Genomic DNA, 19,148 nt, shown 5'->3' with positions numbered 1-19,148 from the left:
TTGCTCCATGAAGAAAAATTAACAGTGCAAGGGGGATAAACATTTGCAAATGCCAATGTTTGGAGTTTTAAAACTATTTTGAACAAGCAATTCATTAGCTTCCTCCCCTTCCTTGGAATTAATCTTTTTTTTTCCTCAATAGGAACATTTATTGAGTGTCAACTTTATGATAAAGGAGCCCTGGTGGTGCCAACAGTTAAGCACCGATGATTGCTAACCTAGAGGATGGCATTTTGAGCCCACCAGAGAACTGAAGGAGAAAACTCTGCCTACTGCTTCTATGATGATTACCGCCAAGAGCAGACCCCGTGGAAAGCTCCACTTTGTCATAAGTGCTTGCTATAACTCAGAAGCGACCCCGTAGCATCTTTAGCTCCATGCTAGGCCCATTGCATGCATCAACATAGCCCAAGGGCTGGGATAAAACCCAGGATTTTAGTGTTTTTCTTCTTTTTTTTTTTAGGGTACTAAAGTATAAAGAATTTTCTTCCAACATCCTATGTCAAATTCTAAACAAACAAACACCAAAAATAGGGACAAATCACATGCCTTTACAGCTGTCAAAAACACAGACGCTATTTTCCTGTAAGTTAGGAATCTACAGAGGCTAAAGCACACACAATAGACGTGACTTTACCTGCCTGTGGCATGGTTCATCTCTTCTGCTTCTTTGAGAAACCTAGAGCTGACGGTATTGTAGTGAAAGTTAACACAGCAAAACTGCTTCCCCTTCAACAATCGCTGTGCATCATGTTCAATGGCGCTGGCTACAGTCTCCAGTTGATGCCAACACCCTCATTATTTATATTCTAGTTGTATTTCTTGTTCTTTTTTAACCTTTTCTGACCTTTCTATTGTTTTCTTTTATAAAAACATAAAGGGTTACAAACAAATTTCTAATGAATTCTTTGAAGAGTTGTCATAATCCAGAGTAGGTTGCTATTAAGTTCAAAGTGCAAGTTCAATGAAACTGATTCTGTATCTGTGCCTATACTGTGACTCCAATTGTCTTCACCTTGGATTACAGTGCAATATAAAGAAAACAAAAATCTTCACAACCAGACCAATAGGCAACCTCAGCACAAATGAAGAAAAGATGGAAGTTGTCGAAAGTTTTATCTTGCTTGCATACAAAGTCAATGCCCATGGAAGCAGCAGTCAAGAGGTCAAAGCACACCTTGCCTGGGGTAACCATGCGGTACAAGACCTCTTCATATTGCTGAAAAGCAAGGGTAGTATAGTGAGGGCTAAGGTGTACGTAAGCCAAGCCATGGTATTTTCCAGGGCCTCATGTGCATTTAAAAGTTGGACATTGAATAAGGAGGATCAAAGAAGACTCAATGCATTTGAACCGCAGGGCAAGGAAAGAATATCGAGAATATGGGCTACCAAAGGAACAAACACACCTGTCTTGGGGGAAGTGTAGCCAGAATCCTTCCTAGAGGCAAGGATAGTGTGACTCTGTCACATAATTTAGACATGTTATCAAGAGAGACCCATCCCTGGAGAAGGACAGCATGTTTGATAGAGGGGCCGGCAGAATGGGAAGGTCCTGCACAAGATGGATTTACACAGTGGCTAAAAGAATGGGCCCAACCATAAAGGCAATTATGACGATGCCACAGGACTGGGTGGTAGTTCATTCTATTGTACACAAGGTTGCTATGCGTCAGCACTGGCTTAATGGCATCTAGTAAGAACACAGTACTTAAAACAAACAAAACAAAAGTCAGCGGAAATATGGCATAAATCAGCTCCCTGAACCCCAACCTATGGTTATATTGAGATAGATAGAAATCTTTCAAATGGTGAAAATGTTGCCATGACCATCTGCATTACATAATGACAGTAATTTTGTTGATTTCTCCTCCAATGTATTCAACATTGACCACCGTGGACCTCAGCCACATAATTCTTGCAATTTACCTTTGCAATTCTAGGAAAGAAAGATTATGAAATGAACTGAGAAATTGCTCAGAGAAGATTGAACTAAAAATAGGAAATGGAAGGGCATTCGAAGGAAAACCATGAAAACATAAAAACAATTAAAATTTGATATAAATAGATTTTCTGACCGTTACTTTTTAAAAAGCAGAACAAAGACACTATATTCCGGACATGGCTTCTGTGTTTCTGTAGTTTTTTTTTCCTGTCCAGCACTAAGCAGAACACCATATGCAGACAAACAATAAAAGACTCAGAACAGGAGTGGGTGGGTGCGGAGGGAGGCTGCATTCTGAATGTTTGTCAGAGCTGTAATAAGCACGAGTGACTGAGCAAGCATTAGCCAATACTATCAAGGTAGAAAGTTTGGGGAAAATGGGAGTTTGAAAGTAGGGTTGATCTGGAACAATGGTCATTGGTCAACCCCCCATTGTGGTCCAAGAGCCAGGTATAATTTTTGCTTCCCCATGAATGTATCTACCAATAGCTTATGGTTGACAAGCAGCTTTACTGATAACATAGATCATTTAGTAACACATTTTATGTAATATGTATTATAAACTACATCCACAAATAGCTGCATTTTCCGTACTAGAGAAAAAGATACTTCCCAAAAAGATTTCCTGCCAGCTGGTATAAAGCAGCGATGGTTCACAAATTTTCTTTTATTTTCTTCTCACAACGGATTCATTTATTTTGCAAGAGTGGGCAACTTCAGTACACATCAAACAATTAAACTTTTCATGTAAAGCCATGGCTTTTTTCAGCTTCTTGGAAACATTTCTAGTATCACTAGTGCCACTTGGTATGGATCGCAGGGTGTTAGCCAAGTTTCACGGTATTGCAAAGATATGTGAGGATCGCAAGAGATCAATTTTTACTGCAATGAACACTTTATTGGTGAAACAGACTGCTCACATGACCAAGATTAGCATCACAAGGCTGTAGATAGTGAGTGGTGCCATTAAAATCTGGGCTGCTCCGGGAACAACTGTGTGAAAACTCATACTGAGACTTTACCTGCTAGTATCAATGGACTTTTCTAAATATTTCTATTAGATATGTAGACAGGGAGTATATTTTCTTTTATGCTTTCGATGACAGGTTGTAAAGAAGCTTAAATGATCATGATATTGAGGATGATGTTTCTGGAGATTTGTTTCTTCTAGAAGTGTGTCCCATGATAAATATTTCTGAGGCAAATGTTATTAATAATTATAGCCTTACCTTATTGTGACTCAATATTATTGATAAGTCAATCTTAGTGTTACAGAAACATAGCAAGGATTAGAATCTATCATTATTTTTAAAAGAGCATTTAACATGACAAGGTGAACAGACACAGGTCAAATCAATGATGACTGTATCTCATATAGTATTAATCAGTCTTCTATAAAGATGGTACACATACACACACACATACCATATATACTCGAGTATAAATGGAATATCAGCCAAGGACCCTAATTTTACCACAGAAACTGCATTAAAAATTTTCTGAAAAAAATGGCTTATACACAAATATATATGGTATATATATGTATATATATATATATATATATAGCCATTGAGTCTATGTCAATTCATAGTGACCCTATAGGGCAGGGTAGAACTTCCCCTGTGTTTCTCAGGCTGTAACCTCGTACAGGAGTAGAAAGCCCTTCTTTCTCCTGTGAGGAGGCTAGTTTTCTGAATTGCTCACCTTGCAGACTGTAGTCCAACCCGTACCCCATAGGCAACCATCTTATCTTGCATCATATATACGAGGGAGCTTCAAAAATTTGTGGAAATAAAAGATGATGGAAAAATTTCCAAAAGCTTTATGAAGACTTTGGATGTATGAGGGTACATAGACACATAAATGTTGTGAGTTGCTATCTTGCTGATTATGACTCATGAATATCCTCTATGTTTGGGGTAGAACTGTTCCCAGGGTTTTAATGGCATGACCTTTCACAAACATATTCCCAGGCTTGTCTTCAGAGGCATGTTCTACTTTTGGCTAGTAGTTGTATGCTGAACCATTAGCACCACCCAAATACTCAATATAGCAGATACAGAAACGTGTATTCACTCAGTGTCCATCAATCATTGAGTGGAAAAATAAAATTGGTAGGCATATACTTTGGAATATGACTCAGTCCGTAGCTGAAATGAAGTTTTAATACATGATGGATGCAGGATGGATGCAGCTTGAAGAAAGTATCCTGTCATGTATAAAAGGACAATATCATCCAGCCTTACTTATACAAAAACAATGAAAGGAAGTATATAGAAAAAAATATCAGTTGGAATCAAGGGTGGGAGGAGGAGTTAATACTGATGAAAACATTGTATTGATTAATGGTAAGGTTGAAAGCTGAATATTGTACTTGCTGATTATTGTAATTGCTGTCAGTAAGTTGTACACCTGTAAAAAAGTTGAACTGGTATAAGTTCTGTGATATATTTACGATAACAACAAATAAAAGCAGTAGCTGCTGAGTCTACTTAAGTATAAACAAAAATCGCATAGGGTTTATTTCCTTAGTTTCAAGATTCTGTGTCATGGTTTCATGGGACATCCCAGTTAATTGGCAGAACAATGTGTTCAATGATGAATAGCTACCTATTTTACTTCCTAAATAATTTTTGTAATATCCAGGGCTGCCCTCCGGACAACAGTTGTTCTGTATTCAGCATGACATAGAATGTGTAGCTAATGGACTAGATGGTGTTTGACTATCATTCCTGAACAGTTTGATCAATGGTTCCATTGAAACATCTGAATCATTGGCAGAAAAGCTCAGAGCAGAATTGTAAGTTGTCATGGACTCTGGATTTGTTGAAGCCATCCGTGGGAGATGAGTCTGTGAACCTGAAATCATTTTTAAACCTTAAACAATAAAAACTTTCCCTGAAGTCATTTGTGTTCAACCAATACAAAACAAAAACCAACCCAAACCCACTCCATGGAGTTGATTTGACCTCATCGAGATCTAGAGTAGACTGTCCCCGGGGCTCTCCAAGGTCATACACCCTTTGGGTTAGCAGGCTAATTCATACTCCACTATACTGTCAAGACTCCCAGAAACTGAACAATAGTTCAACTTACATAGTGAAACGATCTGCCTTGTGCATTATCTATATGGGATACAATTGACAATAGCAACTTAACAGATTAGATAGGAACCTTGGAGGTGGTTGGGTTCTTGCTGTGCTGAGTTTAGTTGTTCCTATTCATTGTGACTCTAGGTACAACAGAAGGAAAGGCCAAGGGATTCTGTGGCCAACTCACAATCGTTATGTTTGAGCTTATGTTGCAGCCACTCCATTCATCCACCTCAATGAAAGTCTTTTGTTCCTGACCCTCTATTTTAATAAGCATGATGCCCTTCTCCAGTGACCGGTCTCTCCTCATAGCATGCCCAAAATAAGTGAAGAACTCTCTGAATCCTTACATCTAGGAGCATTCTGGGTATACTTCTTCCAAAACAGATTTGTTTTTCTGGCAATTAAAGAAAAGTTCAATATTCTTTACCAACACAATAATCCAAATATATAAACTCTCTCCAATATTTCTTATTCTTTCTCCAGTTTTCACATGCATATTAAGTAATTTAAAATATTATGGCTTCGGTAGGTTCACCTCCATCCTCAGAATGGCATGTCTGCTCTGGAAACCTTTCAAAAGGTCTTTTGCTAAAGATTTCACCAAGGCAATACAATGAAACTTTTTTGACAGCATTGATGGTGGATCCAAATCTTTGACAATTTCATTCACTTCTCCTTTAATCATCCTGTCGTCTATGGGTCCAAGTGTGAGAATATTGGTTTCCTTTACACCGAAGTAGGGTCCTTACACTCAAGTCCTCTTGAATGTAAGCAAACAAGGTTGTGTCATCAGCATATCGAATGTTCTTAAAGAACCTTCCTGTGCTGTGTTCATGTAGTCCAGATTCTTGGACTATTTTCTCCGCAGACAAGAGGACAGTTTGTTTCTATTAATGTGAAGAAACCACTTAGAAAAGAAGGGTGCTATGAGAGCGCAACAGAAAGAACATCACCAACATCACGGAATGGCTTGGGCAGAGTAAGCTGGGTTGCTATATGGTTTGCTATGTGTATTCCCAACAGCAACAAGAAGATACATTTAGGGTGGGGGGGAAAGAGTGAAAGGCCTACCAGATGACTGATAGAGGAACCTGCACTGTTCTCATGAATTAATGTGTCCATGTATCCAGTTTGTATTTCCTTAAAGTGTGACATTTCAAACTGCTCTTCACTTCTATAAAAGCCAAAGGTTTCTGGGAAATTTCTCAGTTTTCCTGGGTGGCAAGGGCACTAGAGATATGCTTCAATATTGGACCCTTCGTCTTTCACCTAACAGCTCAGCTTTGCTCTACTTTCAACTCAGAGCGTGACTACATCTAAAGCATCTGGGAAACCACTGGGCTGTGAAGTACAATTTCTATAAAGGTACAACCGTTTATGCGCTGAAAGAAGACACAATGTTGTGCGCTCCAAAGAAATTTTGAGGTTCTGTGTCAAGGAGGGCCTCGACGAGTTTTCCCAATAGTGTATTTAACCTCTAATTGTTTAGATTGAAAATCGCTTGGGCAATATGAAAAACTTGAGCTTCTAATTTTTGAAAATTGGCAACTCTTCTGAAGCACACAGGCCTCTTTTCCCGTTTGCAAAATGAAAATAAGACATTTACTAAAGAGTTTCTTATTGACATTTGAAAAGGGAACAAGGAGAAGGCTTTGTCTCCATAATATTTTCTCTTTGATTCTTTGAATGGTAGAGTTAATTTGTATTATTAAATGTGCTATTTTTCAAATTTGCTACAGTCTTTCATCTACTGTTATTCCAAGCCGCAGTAACTGCATCGATCAGGCAGATAATTAACTCCATTAATAATCAAAACAGGCCTTGTAGGGATTCATTTGCATTCAAACACAGATTTGCATTATTAATGTTTTTGGCAGTCCACTATATGTTGGGAAACATGCAACATAAAGATCTCAATATTAGCAAGTCTGCAGTTTCTTTAGGGTAGAAACTCAATATATTCAATTCATACTTCAGTCTTGAATGATGCTTATTATTGGTTTCAAAGAAGGATATCTTTAAGTCACAACAAATGAAATATCCCCTGGAGTTACATTTTATCTCTGTAAGCAACTTTTAATAATCATTAGTTCCAAAAGTTGCTAAATTGACAATTTGCAATCTGGGATTTTTGTGAAAATTACTTTCAGCTAAAGGCTAATATTAGTTTGTTAAAAGTTTTATATCTAGACACTAAAATATATTTTACTCATCACAAAAGAGAAAAGAAATATTATGTCAAATTTCCAGAGACATGATTCAAAATATGCTTTAAATTTTAATAAAATATAGAGTCAATTATTGAATGGTCTCCCCAATGCTGCACTAGATAATGAATTGTTTTGATCCCATATTTTTTTACTAAAAATGAAGAAAAAGTTCCAGAAACACACACATGATACCTATAATTAGACTCTGGTCAAAGTAATAAACACACCTTGCTGTCTACAGATATCCATTTTTTATTTCATTAAAAAATGGGCTTGTGATAGGACAGGTGATTATTTATAGCTGGAGGGCAAGATTAGGAATTATTCGGAGGAAATTTCTGTCTGCTGGCATAACTATTGTTGGCAGAGTGAGGAGCTGGCTTGTGTTCCTTTGGATATTTGGATAGGATGTAGACAGGGACTAATTTATCTGTAGGTAGGCCACACAAACTGAATTCCTAACTCGTTGAAAACTTCCAAGAAATTCTCTACTTGAGTATCTTTAATAAATGTATTTATTTCTTCAGTGAAGTTGGATAGATTCCACTTTACTTTTTAGGAAAAGACTTTAAAGCAAAATTTGCCTAAAAGTATTTCATTCTCTTTATCCCATCTTTCACAAATATCCCCCTTTTCTGAGACTTTTTTTCACATTATATTTTGATATAAAATCATGATATCTGGCTAAGTTGAAAGCATTGTTACCCCGGTTCCAGTTCGTAGCTTCAAACGTTTAATTTGAGCAAAACATGTCTACACATGTCTCTATGGACAACAGGTGGCTGCAGAAAGTTTCTCTCAGCAATATATTTGTCTCGTAGGGGTACATTCAAAGAAAATGATCCAATAACAAGCGTGGCTTTCAAGAGGATCTGCAGGTTAGTTAACTCCAAGGCAGAGAGGTCAACTCAAACATTTATGCCACTGTATTTTGAGATTTCCTGAGGCATCCTGGTTGGTAAAGTGGAAAGGCAAAAAAAAAAAAAAAAAACCCAGGAAGATCCTCACTTGACACAGTGACTACAATGGGTTCTGTTGTAGGAACAATTGTGAGGATGGTGCAGAGTAAACTCAAGGGCCTCTAACAGTAACAGCAATGGTAGTGGTGATATTTTTTCAAAGGACACAGGCAGAATATGAGGGATTATTAAGAAGAAGGTTTAAGAAAACTGGAAACCAAATTGGTAAATAAAATGACAACAAAGTTGCACTGAAGAATTTTTCCCATCATAATGTACTTGCTCATTCCTCAAGGGAATGAGGGACTCTCTATAAGAATTTCATTGGGAAACCTTAACCCATCCAACCAACATCCCTGCTCATTGAAATTTCATTGTGTGTGTGTGTGTGTGTGTGTGTGTGTTTGGGGGCTTCACTCTCTTCTTTAATTTTCTCCTTTAAAAATAGTTTATAGGTCTAGTATTAAGGTAGCAGATGGACATTGGGCCTCCACTCAAGTACTCCCTCAATGCAAGAATACTTTGTTCTATTAAACTGGCATTCCATGATGCTCACCTTCCTGACACAATCGCTGAAGATAAAGTGAGTGCATAGGCAAATGTTGTGAAGAAAGCTGATGGTGCTCTGCTATCAAAAGATATAGCATCTAGGGTCTTAAAGATTTAAAGGTAAACAAGAGGCCATCTAGCTCAGAAGCAACAAAGCCCACATGGGAGAAGCACACCAGCCTGTGTGATTACGAGGTTCTGAAGGGATCAGTTATAAGGTATCAAAGATCAAAAAAATCATATCATTGTGTGCTCACCTCCCCGATACGATTGCTGAAGACAAATGGGTGCATAAGCAAATGTAGCGAAGAAAGCTGACGGTGCCTGGCTATCAAAAGATATAGCATCTCGGGTCTTAAAGGTTCGAAAGTAAACAAGTGGCTATCTAGCTCAGAAGCAAAAAAGCCCACATGGAAGAAGCATACCAGTCTGTGTGATCACGAGGTGTGAAGGGATGAGGTATCAGGCATCAAAGAAAAAATAATCATATCATTGTGAATGAGGGGGAATACAGAATGGGGACCCAAAACTCATCTGTAGGCAACTGGACATCCCTTACAGAAGGGTAATGGGGAGGAGATGAGCCAGTCAGAGTGTAGTGTAGCAATAATGAAACGTACAACTTTCCTCTAGTTCCTAAATGCTTCCTCCCCCCAATCATGATCCCAATTCTACCTTACAAATCTGGTTGGACCAGAGGATTTACACTGGTACAAATAGGAACTGGAAACACAGGGAATCCAGAACAGATGATTCCTTTAGGACCAATGTTGAGAGTGGCGATACCGGGCGGGTGGATGGAAGGTAAGGTAGAAAGGGGGAACCGATTACAAGGATCTACATGTGACCTTCTCCCTGGGGGATGGACAACAGAAAAGTGAGTGAAGGGAGATGTTGGACAGTGTAATATATGACAAAATAATAATTTGTAAATGATCAAGGGTTCATGAGGGAGGGGGGAACAGGGAGGGGGGAATGAGGAGCTGGTGCCAGGGGCTTAAGTAGAGAGCAAATGTTTTGAGAATGATGAGGGTAACAAATGTACAAATGTGCTTTACACAATTAATGCATGTATGGATTGTGATAAGAGTTGTATGAACCCCCAATAATATGATTTTTAAAAATGAACAAGAAGATAATGCATGGTTTAAAAAATAGTTTCATTGACATATATTTCATGTAGTATTCAGTTCAATTATTTAAATACATTAGTAGAGTTGGGCAATCTTTACCAAATCAATTTTAGAAAAATGTATTCATCTTGTGCCCATTATAATTAGTACCCCATATCCCCAAGCTCCCTTGACATAATCCTAAGAAATCAATAGTCTAGTTACTGTATCTATTAACTACCTAGCCTAGATTTCATATAAAAATACCAAAATCAAACCAAAATCATACCAAAATCAAACCAACAAATGAACCCCTATAACAACAACAACAGCAGCAACAATAACAAAAATAAACCTCAGGAAGTATTAAATCTAAGAGAAAGCATAGGATAAAAGAAACAAGAATAAATAAAATACTGGTCAAAAGGGAATAAAATCAGATATGTTAAATTTTAACCTACTGTATCTGCAGTAATCCACTTTCCAATACACTTTGAGGGCAAGACTAATGACATCCTTAGTCAATGGTCTGAGGGTGTTCAATTCAAACTTAGTCTGTGTGGGGACTCTACAAATGGAATTTGAGTTTTCACTGATATTTGTAGCCTACGCAAACCAGGTGCTCAGATTTAAGCTCTGATACAATTCCCTGCTCTAATCTTGGATTTTATTATTTACCATCTTGGATCACGCAACCCAGGATGAACTTGTTCTTCCATGTAGACTGGTAAAATGAGTTGATGAATGCCAATGTTTTAAAATTTATTAAGGCTTGATTAGTGGCTTAATATATGGTCTATTCTAGAGAATGTTCTCTATGCATTGGAGAAGAATGTATATTGTGTCGTTGGTTGGAGTGTTCTGCTGGTGTCCAGGAGGTCAGATTGTTTGACTATATTCTTTTATTCTTCTGTCTTAATTGAATTGAGTTTCTTTTCTGGGAATCTGTCTTTCCTTGAGAGTGGTGTATTGAAATCTACTGTTGTCAAGCTGTCTGTTTTCTCTTCAGCTCTATGAGAGTTTGATTAATGCATTTCAAGGGTCTTTCATTTGTGGATAGATTTTTAATATTCTTGTTATATTGTCCTTTTAATCGTGTGTAGTGTCAGTATTTTCTCTCACATTTTTTGCCTGGAAGTGTATATTATAAGATAAATATTGCCATTTTTGCTCTTTTGGGGTTGGAGAAATTAGCTTGGTAAATTTTTCTCCATCTTTAATTTTTTGTCTATTTTTGTCTTAGTGTTTAAGGTGTGCCTTTTCTAGGCGGCATAGAGATGGACCTTTTTTTCTATTCCAGACTGATACTCTCTGTCTTTTCACTATGCATTTAATCCATTGACACTGTCATTATTGATGTGCATGGGTTTGTGGCTGTCATTTTGCCATGTGTTTTGGTTTTGTGGTTTTATTGGCTTCCCTTTTCTTCTATTATTTCTGTGTTGTTAAGAGTACTGTTTTCAGTTGATTAATTTCTTGGTTCTGTTTGACTTGCATGTCACTTTCAGGATTGTTTGCTGTTATTGCTTCTCTGTCCAAAGTGTTCCTGTTTGTTTGCTGCTGTTTTGTAATAATGGTCCTATTTCTATTAATTCCTTTAATTTTTCCTTATCTGTAAATACCTTTATCTCATCTTCAGATTTGAGAGAGAGATTCGCTAGATATAGGATTCTTGGTTGGAAGTCACTTTTTTTTTGTTTTAAACATTTTATTAGGGGCTCATACAACTCTTATCACAATCCATACATATACATACATCAATTGTATAAAGCACATCTGTACATTCTTTGCCCTAATCATTTTCAAAGCATTTGCTCTCCACTTAAGCCCTTTGCATCAGGTTGTCTTTTTTCCCCTCCCTCCCTGCTCCCCCTCCCTCATGAGCCCTGATAAATTTTAGATTATTATTTTGTCATATCTTGCCCTATCCGGTGTCTCCCTTCACCCCCTTCTCTGTTGTCTGTCCCCCAGGGAGCAGGTCACATGTAGATCTTGTAATTGGTTACCCCTTTCCAACCCACTTACCCTCTACTCTCCCAGTATCGCCCCTCACACCCGTGGTCCTAAAGGTGTCATCCACCCTGGATTCCCTGTGCCTCCAGCTCCTATCTGCACCAGTGTTCAACCTCTGCTCTATCCAGTCTTGTAAGGTAGAATTCGGATCATGGTAGTTGTGGGGGGAGGAAGCATCCAGGATCTGGGGGAAAGCTGTGTTCTTCATCAGTACTACATCTCACCCTGACTGATTCATCTCCTCCCCTAGACCCCTCTGTGAGGGGATCTCCAGTGGATGACAAATGGGCTTTGGATCTCCACTCTGCACTTCCCCCTTCATTCACTATGGTATTTTTTTTTTTGATAATGCCTTATACCTGATCCCTTTGGCACTTCGTGATTGCACAGGTTGGTGTGCTTCTTCCATGTGTGCATTGTTGCTTCTGAGCTAGATGACCGCTTGTTCACCTTCAAGTCTTTAAGACCCCAGATACTATCTCTTTTGATATCCGGGCACCATCAGCTTTCTTCGCCACATTTGCTTATGTACCCGTTTGGAGGTGTGCAGCCAATGATATGATTTTTTGTTCTTTGATGCCTGATCATTGATCCCTTTGGGACCACATGATCACACCGGCTGGTGTGTTCGTCCATGTGGGTTTTGTTGTTTCTGAGCTAGATGGCCGCTTGCTTATCTTCAAGCCTTTAAAATCCCAGACACTATCTCTTTTGATAGTCAGGGACCATCACCTTTCTTCACCACATTTACTTGTTCACCCGCTTTGGCTTCAGCAGTTGTGTCGAGAGGGTGAGCATTGTAGAGTGCCAATTTAATAGAAGAAAGTATTCATGCATTGAGTGAGTGTTTGAGTAGAGGCCCAAGGCCCTTCCGCCACCTTAATACTAAACCTATAAATATAGAACACATAGATCTATTTCCCCATCCTCCAATATATATTTGCATGTACATGTCTTTGTCTAGACCTCTATAAATGCCCTTTGCCTCCTAGCTCTTTCCTCTATTTCTCTTGACTTTCCTCCTGCCCCACTATCATGCTCTGTCCCCACCTGGGTTACAGCTGTACCTCTTCTTACGTAACCTTACCCTTGATCATTCCCTACCAGGCCTGCCACTCCCCCCTCACCACCAATTGGGGTCCCATGTTATTCCCTTGTCCCTGGGTTTGTTAACTCCACTTCCTTACCCCCCCCACCTCCCCCTATATCAAGTCCCCCCTGGAACTGTTGGTCCCATTGTTTTTCCTCCAGATAGTTCATCCAGCCTGTCTTATTTAGACAGACCTGTGGAGATAATAACATGCACGAATACAAGACAGAGGAAAGCAAAGCAACAGTATACAACCAGACAACAAAACAACAACAAACCACTGACAAAGAACAAAACAAAACACATCAAGAAAGAAAAGCTTGTAGTTAGTTCAAGGATCATTTGCTGGCCCTTAGGTGCGTTTTCCAGTCGTATGTTGGGGTACCACGCCCTGGGCCCCAAAGTCCACTTTCAGCATTCCCTGGGGACCTTGCCACTCCCTTCCCTTGCTGTTCTGCTGCACTCCCCCAGTGCTCTGCCTAGGCGTGATGTGATCAGGTCAGGTGTAATTCCCACACTGTGTCTCCGGTGCTGTCCCCTGTAGCGCCATTGGTCACTGGAAGTCATTTTTCTTTCAGGATTTCATATATGTCATTCCATTGTCTTCTTTCCTGCACAGTTCCTATTGTTTTCTCCTGTGGGGGCTTTCCTTTTTACCCTAGCTGCTCTCAGAGTTCTCCTTTCTTTGCTTTCGAGGGTTTTGAGGATGGCATATCATGGCATTTTTCTTTTGGGGTCGATCCTGTTTGGGGGTCTCTAAGCTTCTTGTATAGTTATGTCAGCTTCCTTTATGGTGCTGAGGGGGTTCTCTTCCATGATTCTGTGTACTATTTTCTCTATAGATTTTTGTTTCTTTTTGCTTCAGGAGCCCAATGAAATAAAAGTTTTTCCTTTTGATGGTGTCCCACATCATTGGAGGCTTTCTTTAGATACTATTTTTTGTTTGTTTTTTGTTGTGTTGATTGTTTCTCTAATCAGTTGTATCTCAAAGCATTGTCTTCATCTTCACCAGTTTGGTTTCCTTTACTTTGGTTCTCTTACTCAGTTCCTTTAATATATTTTCTAATTCTGTTTTCATATTGTTCCCTTTATGGACATCTATTTGTTGTAGCACTTCTAGTTTGGTTTGTTTTTTAACTCTTTTCTCCATCTGTTGCAGGCATCTAAACACCAGTCTCCTGAGTTCTATTTCTGGTACTTTCCAGGTCTTTAATTCAGAGAAATCCTTGGTGTTGTTTAGTTATTTGTTTCTGGTTTTCGTGTGATTTTCATCTCGGCAGCCTCGTGGTGCAGTCATTAGTATTGGGGGCGCTGCTGGGTTTTGTTGAGGATGTTGAATCATGCAGGGTAGCTGAGATGACCAAGCCCTTCCTTGGCAAGGGCAGGGCAGGCTAAAACCTTCCTGTAGTTGAGTGAAACCAGCAGTGTCTTCCTTGCCATGTGGCTAGAATGGCTGGTATCTTTCTTGCTAGGATGCTGGGATTTGGGGTAGCCAGATTGCTAAAATAGCTGGAGCTTTCCTTGTCTGGGGTGGGGGTTGTGCCTTCCTTGTCAGGTTCCAGGGGCAACTGGAGCCTTCATTCACTGGGGACACCTGGAGCCTACCTTACAAGGAGGCAGGGACAATCAGGACCTCCCTTGCTGGTATGTATGGACCCCCAGGGCCTTCCATGCTGGGTTCCTGGGATGGCTCTGACCTCACTGAGAGAGGGGCACACCTAAGGCTTTCCTTCCTTCTGGAGAGTAAAGACACTTGAAGCCAGGGATGCTAGGTGTTCCTTGCTGGATTGCTGGGATAGTCATGAACTTTATTGCTGGAGGGATGAAGCAATTGGAGTCTGTGCCTGGAGGTGAGGGCAGTCAAGACCTACTTTTCCAGGGACAGTTGGGGACTTCCTTTTTGGGTCATGGGGATTTCTGGAACTTTCCTTGCTTGGGGGTTGGACAGCCAAAATCTATTTTGCCGAGGCATGAGGATAGCTGGAGTATTCCTTCTCAGGTGTTTTTGTTTAGGAACTGAAAGAACATTAGAACAGATCAAAATTTGAGTTCATGCAGGATACTCTAACATCCATTGGAAATGATGCAAACCCAAGAGTGCACAATTCTTCGGTGGAGGGTTAAAGAGAAAGAAGCACTGTCTTTGGAAGGGCAGATACCTCCTTGGAGGATTTTACAAAGCAACAATAGCTTTGCATTTTTATACTTGTGATTTTTAGCAATATTTTTAATTACCTTGATTTTTCCATTATATTATCTCTGCTTATAAAGGCGGTCAGTAAAAAATAAAATTCACCACTAGATTAAAAAACACAGATATCTGGTGTCTCTTTGCCTGTTACCTTACATTATTATGTATCTTGTACTTTGCAAAACATTTTCCAGGGCAACGTCTCATTACATTTTTAGAACATCATGTGAAGTGGTCAGGGTATGCTGCAAATGAGTTAGCTTTTAAAGGTAAGTTCCCAAACAAATTACCACTGAAAATCATGGATAATCTAGGCCTCAATTTGCCTGAATTTTTTACAAGTTTATTACTGGATTCTCCAATCCATACATGTCCTTTGCAATGTATGTGAGGGAAGCATTTTTACTTTAAGTTACTGTCCTCAATTTCTCCATTGCTCTCTTCGTACAAATCAATGAGAGAGTGCAATTTGTTTCATGTATAAACGACTGGAAAACATTTGTATCTTCTAAAAGCTTCTCTTTTTCCATTTGCTAACAAGTGTTCCAGAACTAAGTACATTGCTAAGAGTTGCCACGGAAATTCATAAAAGATCCGAGAAAACCAGAGAGCCCATTTAAAATGCTTTCCTGCCAAGATAAAACTGCCTGCACTTAGACTCAGAGTGCTTATTATTTGAGATGATGAGAGATGATTTCTAATGTCTCACACACACACACACACACACACACACACACACGCACTCATACACAGGATCACTGTTATTTTTTTCATATAGGTAGTTAGGTGCATTCTGTGTAGTCTCCTCCACTTGCTGGCCAAGCGAGTGATTAAGATGCCTACAATGCTTCACGATGCTCCCAAATGCATTAAGGCAGACAATAAGGAAAACCATGCTTGATTCAATTAACGTGACCTAATAATAAGAACTGATAGAGAACAAAGACATGAAACCAAGTTTATATCTGATTTGAGATAATGTCAATTCCCCCAATCACTAGACAGCTCTATTACCAGCTCTATTCAAACATATTGAACAAGAGAATATTAATTCAATTAACTTCCTTTGAATCAATATTTACACATATGTGCACACACATATTTACATGTGTTCTCACGCAGGGCTGTAATAAACGGTAAGGATCTGAGAGTCACTTTCTAAAAGAAAAATATAATATAGATATGATAGTAATAATCTGAACCCAATGTGTATAAATATATTACTGGCCAAAAGGAACTGAGTACAGTGCAAAGTCAATCTACTCTAAAATCTTTCCTGATCGTCATAAAATTTTAATATCAAAAGTAAAATTAGAGGCTTGACAGATTAAATTGTAAGTTCCAATGTAACATATTTCAGTTTAGCTATTACCCAAATACTGAAATAAAAAATAAACGTCTTTTTCTCTAGATTGCTAATATTCAATTTGAATTTCTTTGGTTTGTTATAATCAATATGTGAATTTAAAGCAATGTTTTCTTAAGGTACAAAAATCTGATTATAGATTAATTTAATCATGAATTTCAGATATGTATGGTAGAATACATATTCATTCCAATTTTTATAAATAGTGCTATGTATCTTTAAATTAAGTATTGATGCATTTTAGGAATAAAGAATAGTTTTTTCTAATCACATGGCTCCATAGATCCTTTTGTTGTTTTTTTTCTTTTATTTATTCATATTTTACTCTATACTTAGATTAGTTCAAAACATCTTTTAAAACTGTCCTTTAATTTAAGTGGAGTTCTTGTAATTTTTTTTAAACTTCTTATTTTTAATGACCCTACATAGCCACAATATTAAATTTTTATAAAAGTGTTGAATTATTCTATCTGGTGATCTCCTCACAGACATGGTTCCAATTATTGCTTATACACTTATAGGTCTCCTATATATACTAATCAGGAGCCCTGGTGGCATAGTGGGCTATGTGTTATTTTGCCAATGGCAAGGTCAGCAGTTCAAACTCACTGGCCACTCAGAAGGAAAAGATGAGATCATCTCCAATGAAGATTTATAACTTCAGAAAACCCTGTGGAACTGTTCTGCTCTGTCCCTAGGATTGCAATATGTCAGATTGCACTCAATGGCCATTGTTACTGATTGACCACTTAAAAATTCTACTCTTTAATTTCAGTCTGTCTTCTGGCCCATACTTAAATTTGTATAAAAAATACCAATTGAAATTATACTATTTCTCTTTCCTGTAGGCCAATTCTTGCAAAAACAAAATATATTATATCACTAAAATTTCCTGTGCTTTTTAATACATCATGCCAATCATGTCTCACTTGGATTTTTGTTGACAACCAGGCTTCTTAATACCCAAATCTTAACAATCAATACCCAAATCTTAACAGTTTGATCATGGAAATGCCCTAAGTAGTGAGTAAAACTCATTGCGAATACACAACTTCAGAGCCTCATAATCTCTCATTTAAGTTTATGATAATTTTCTGACTAGTGCCTTCCCCCCTAAAATCTTTGCTCCATTATTCCTCAACTTTATCGTTTAAAACACTTATCATGATGATAAATCATTGATTATTTTTTCCTAGAGAGAAAAGCCCAAGGTAAGAACAATCTCAGTGGTCATATTTCTATCATTTTGTCATGCGCTCTATAAGACGGAGCCATAATTTAACCAGAAAAATGTCTTGTTGTTGCTAGCTTCCGAGTCATGGCAGCTCTATGTGCAAGAAAGCAAACACGGCTTGTTCCTGGGCCATCCTCCTCCTCTGCTGGTTGAAGCCATTGTGGCAGCCACTGTGGCCAGACTGTGATCGACAGTCTTCCACTTTTTACTAACCTGCTTATCAAGCATGACATCAGCATTTACCATACTTCCCCAATTTTTATCCATGTAATGTTGAATAGCTAATTTCCTTTCTTAAAAGATAGTTTTTAAATAGGTTTTAAAGAGATTCTTATGTGAAATAAAAAGTGTTATGTAGATAAACCAAGATTCGACAGACTGTCATTAAAAGCATGGAGAAAATATATTTTCTTTTTCACAACTTTACTAAGCTAATATAAACTGCCAATTAAAGGAATATTTTATCTCTAAATTGTGAACCCATCCACCAGCTACCCTATTATAGAAAAAATGGAGCATATTTATCACAAATGTTTCTGATTCATTTTCCATACAAAATTATTTTTTTTAAGGAAAAATAGTGAGTAAAAGATAAGCTAGGAGAAAACCAAATCCCCATGAGCACCAATGCACAGGAGGCCCCTTCAGACTACCAATACCCCAAATTCATTGCACCTTTCCCCAATGGTTCTCTCCACTAAGATATTAAAATCAGCTCTCTCATTGTCTCAGGAAGAACCAAGCAGTGAGCAGAATTCCCAAACCCCCAAAGACAAAGAAAGCCCAGGAATGTTGTTAACACAAAAGGTGGATGGCCACCTACCAGACACTCCGGGGAAGCAGACTAGTGACCTCAGAGACCCCAAGGAGCCATTCTGCTCTGTCCCACGGGCTCTCAAGTAGTTAGTGTGGGTTGTGCTTTTTAGAAGAGCAGAATGTGGTCCTGAGATAACTGGAAGCCTCAGCTGTGAGCCCAAAAGCCACTCTGATTGCAGCAGGCACCCAATGAATGGTGCCCACCTGGGGGCCAATAGAGGCCCCCAGGGACCCCTGGCCATGCTGCAGGGAGCTGAGCAGATGCAGACTGAAGAATTCTTGTACTTGATGCTTACTCACTGCTTCAGATTGACCAGCTACAACTAGGATGAATCAGCAGGTATGAATCATGCCTGCCAGGTGCCAGTGAGTTGATTTTTGACCCAGAGCAACCCTATGTGATAGAGCAGAGCTGTCCTGTGGTGTAGTGGGTTATACACTGGGCTGCTAACTGCAAGGTCAGCAGTTTGAAAACACCAGCTGCTCCAAGGGAAAAAGAGGCTTTCTACTCCCAGAAAGATTGACAGTCTAGGAAACCTTCTACCTTGCCCTATAGGGTCTCCATGAGTCA

The 19,148-nt window shown here is 38.8% G+C and overlaps 1 protein-coding gene across 4 annotated transcripts in view; it reads right to left on the bottom strand.

Annotated features, from left to right (window-relative positions):
* NOL4 (nucleolar protein 4) overlaps nt 1–19,148 on the bottom strand; it is a 418,254-nt gene that overhangs the window by 29,179 nt on the left and 369,927 nt on the right. The window lies entirely within an intron of this gene.

Source organism: Tenrec ecaudatus, chromosome 15 (assembly GCF_050624435.1).
Source record: "Tenrec ecaudatus isolate mTenEca1 chromosome 15, mTenEca1.hap1, whole genome shotgun sequence".
Lineage (NCBI taxonomy): Eukaryota > Metazoa > Chordata > Mammalia > Afrosoricida > Tenrecidae > Tenrec > Tenrec ecaudatus.
This window is presented reverse-complemented; position numbering and strand designations above follow the sequence as displayed.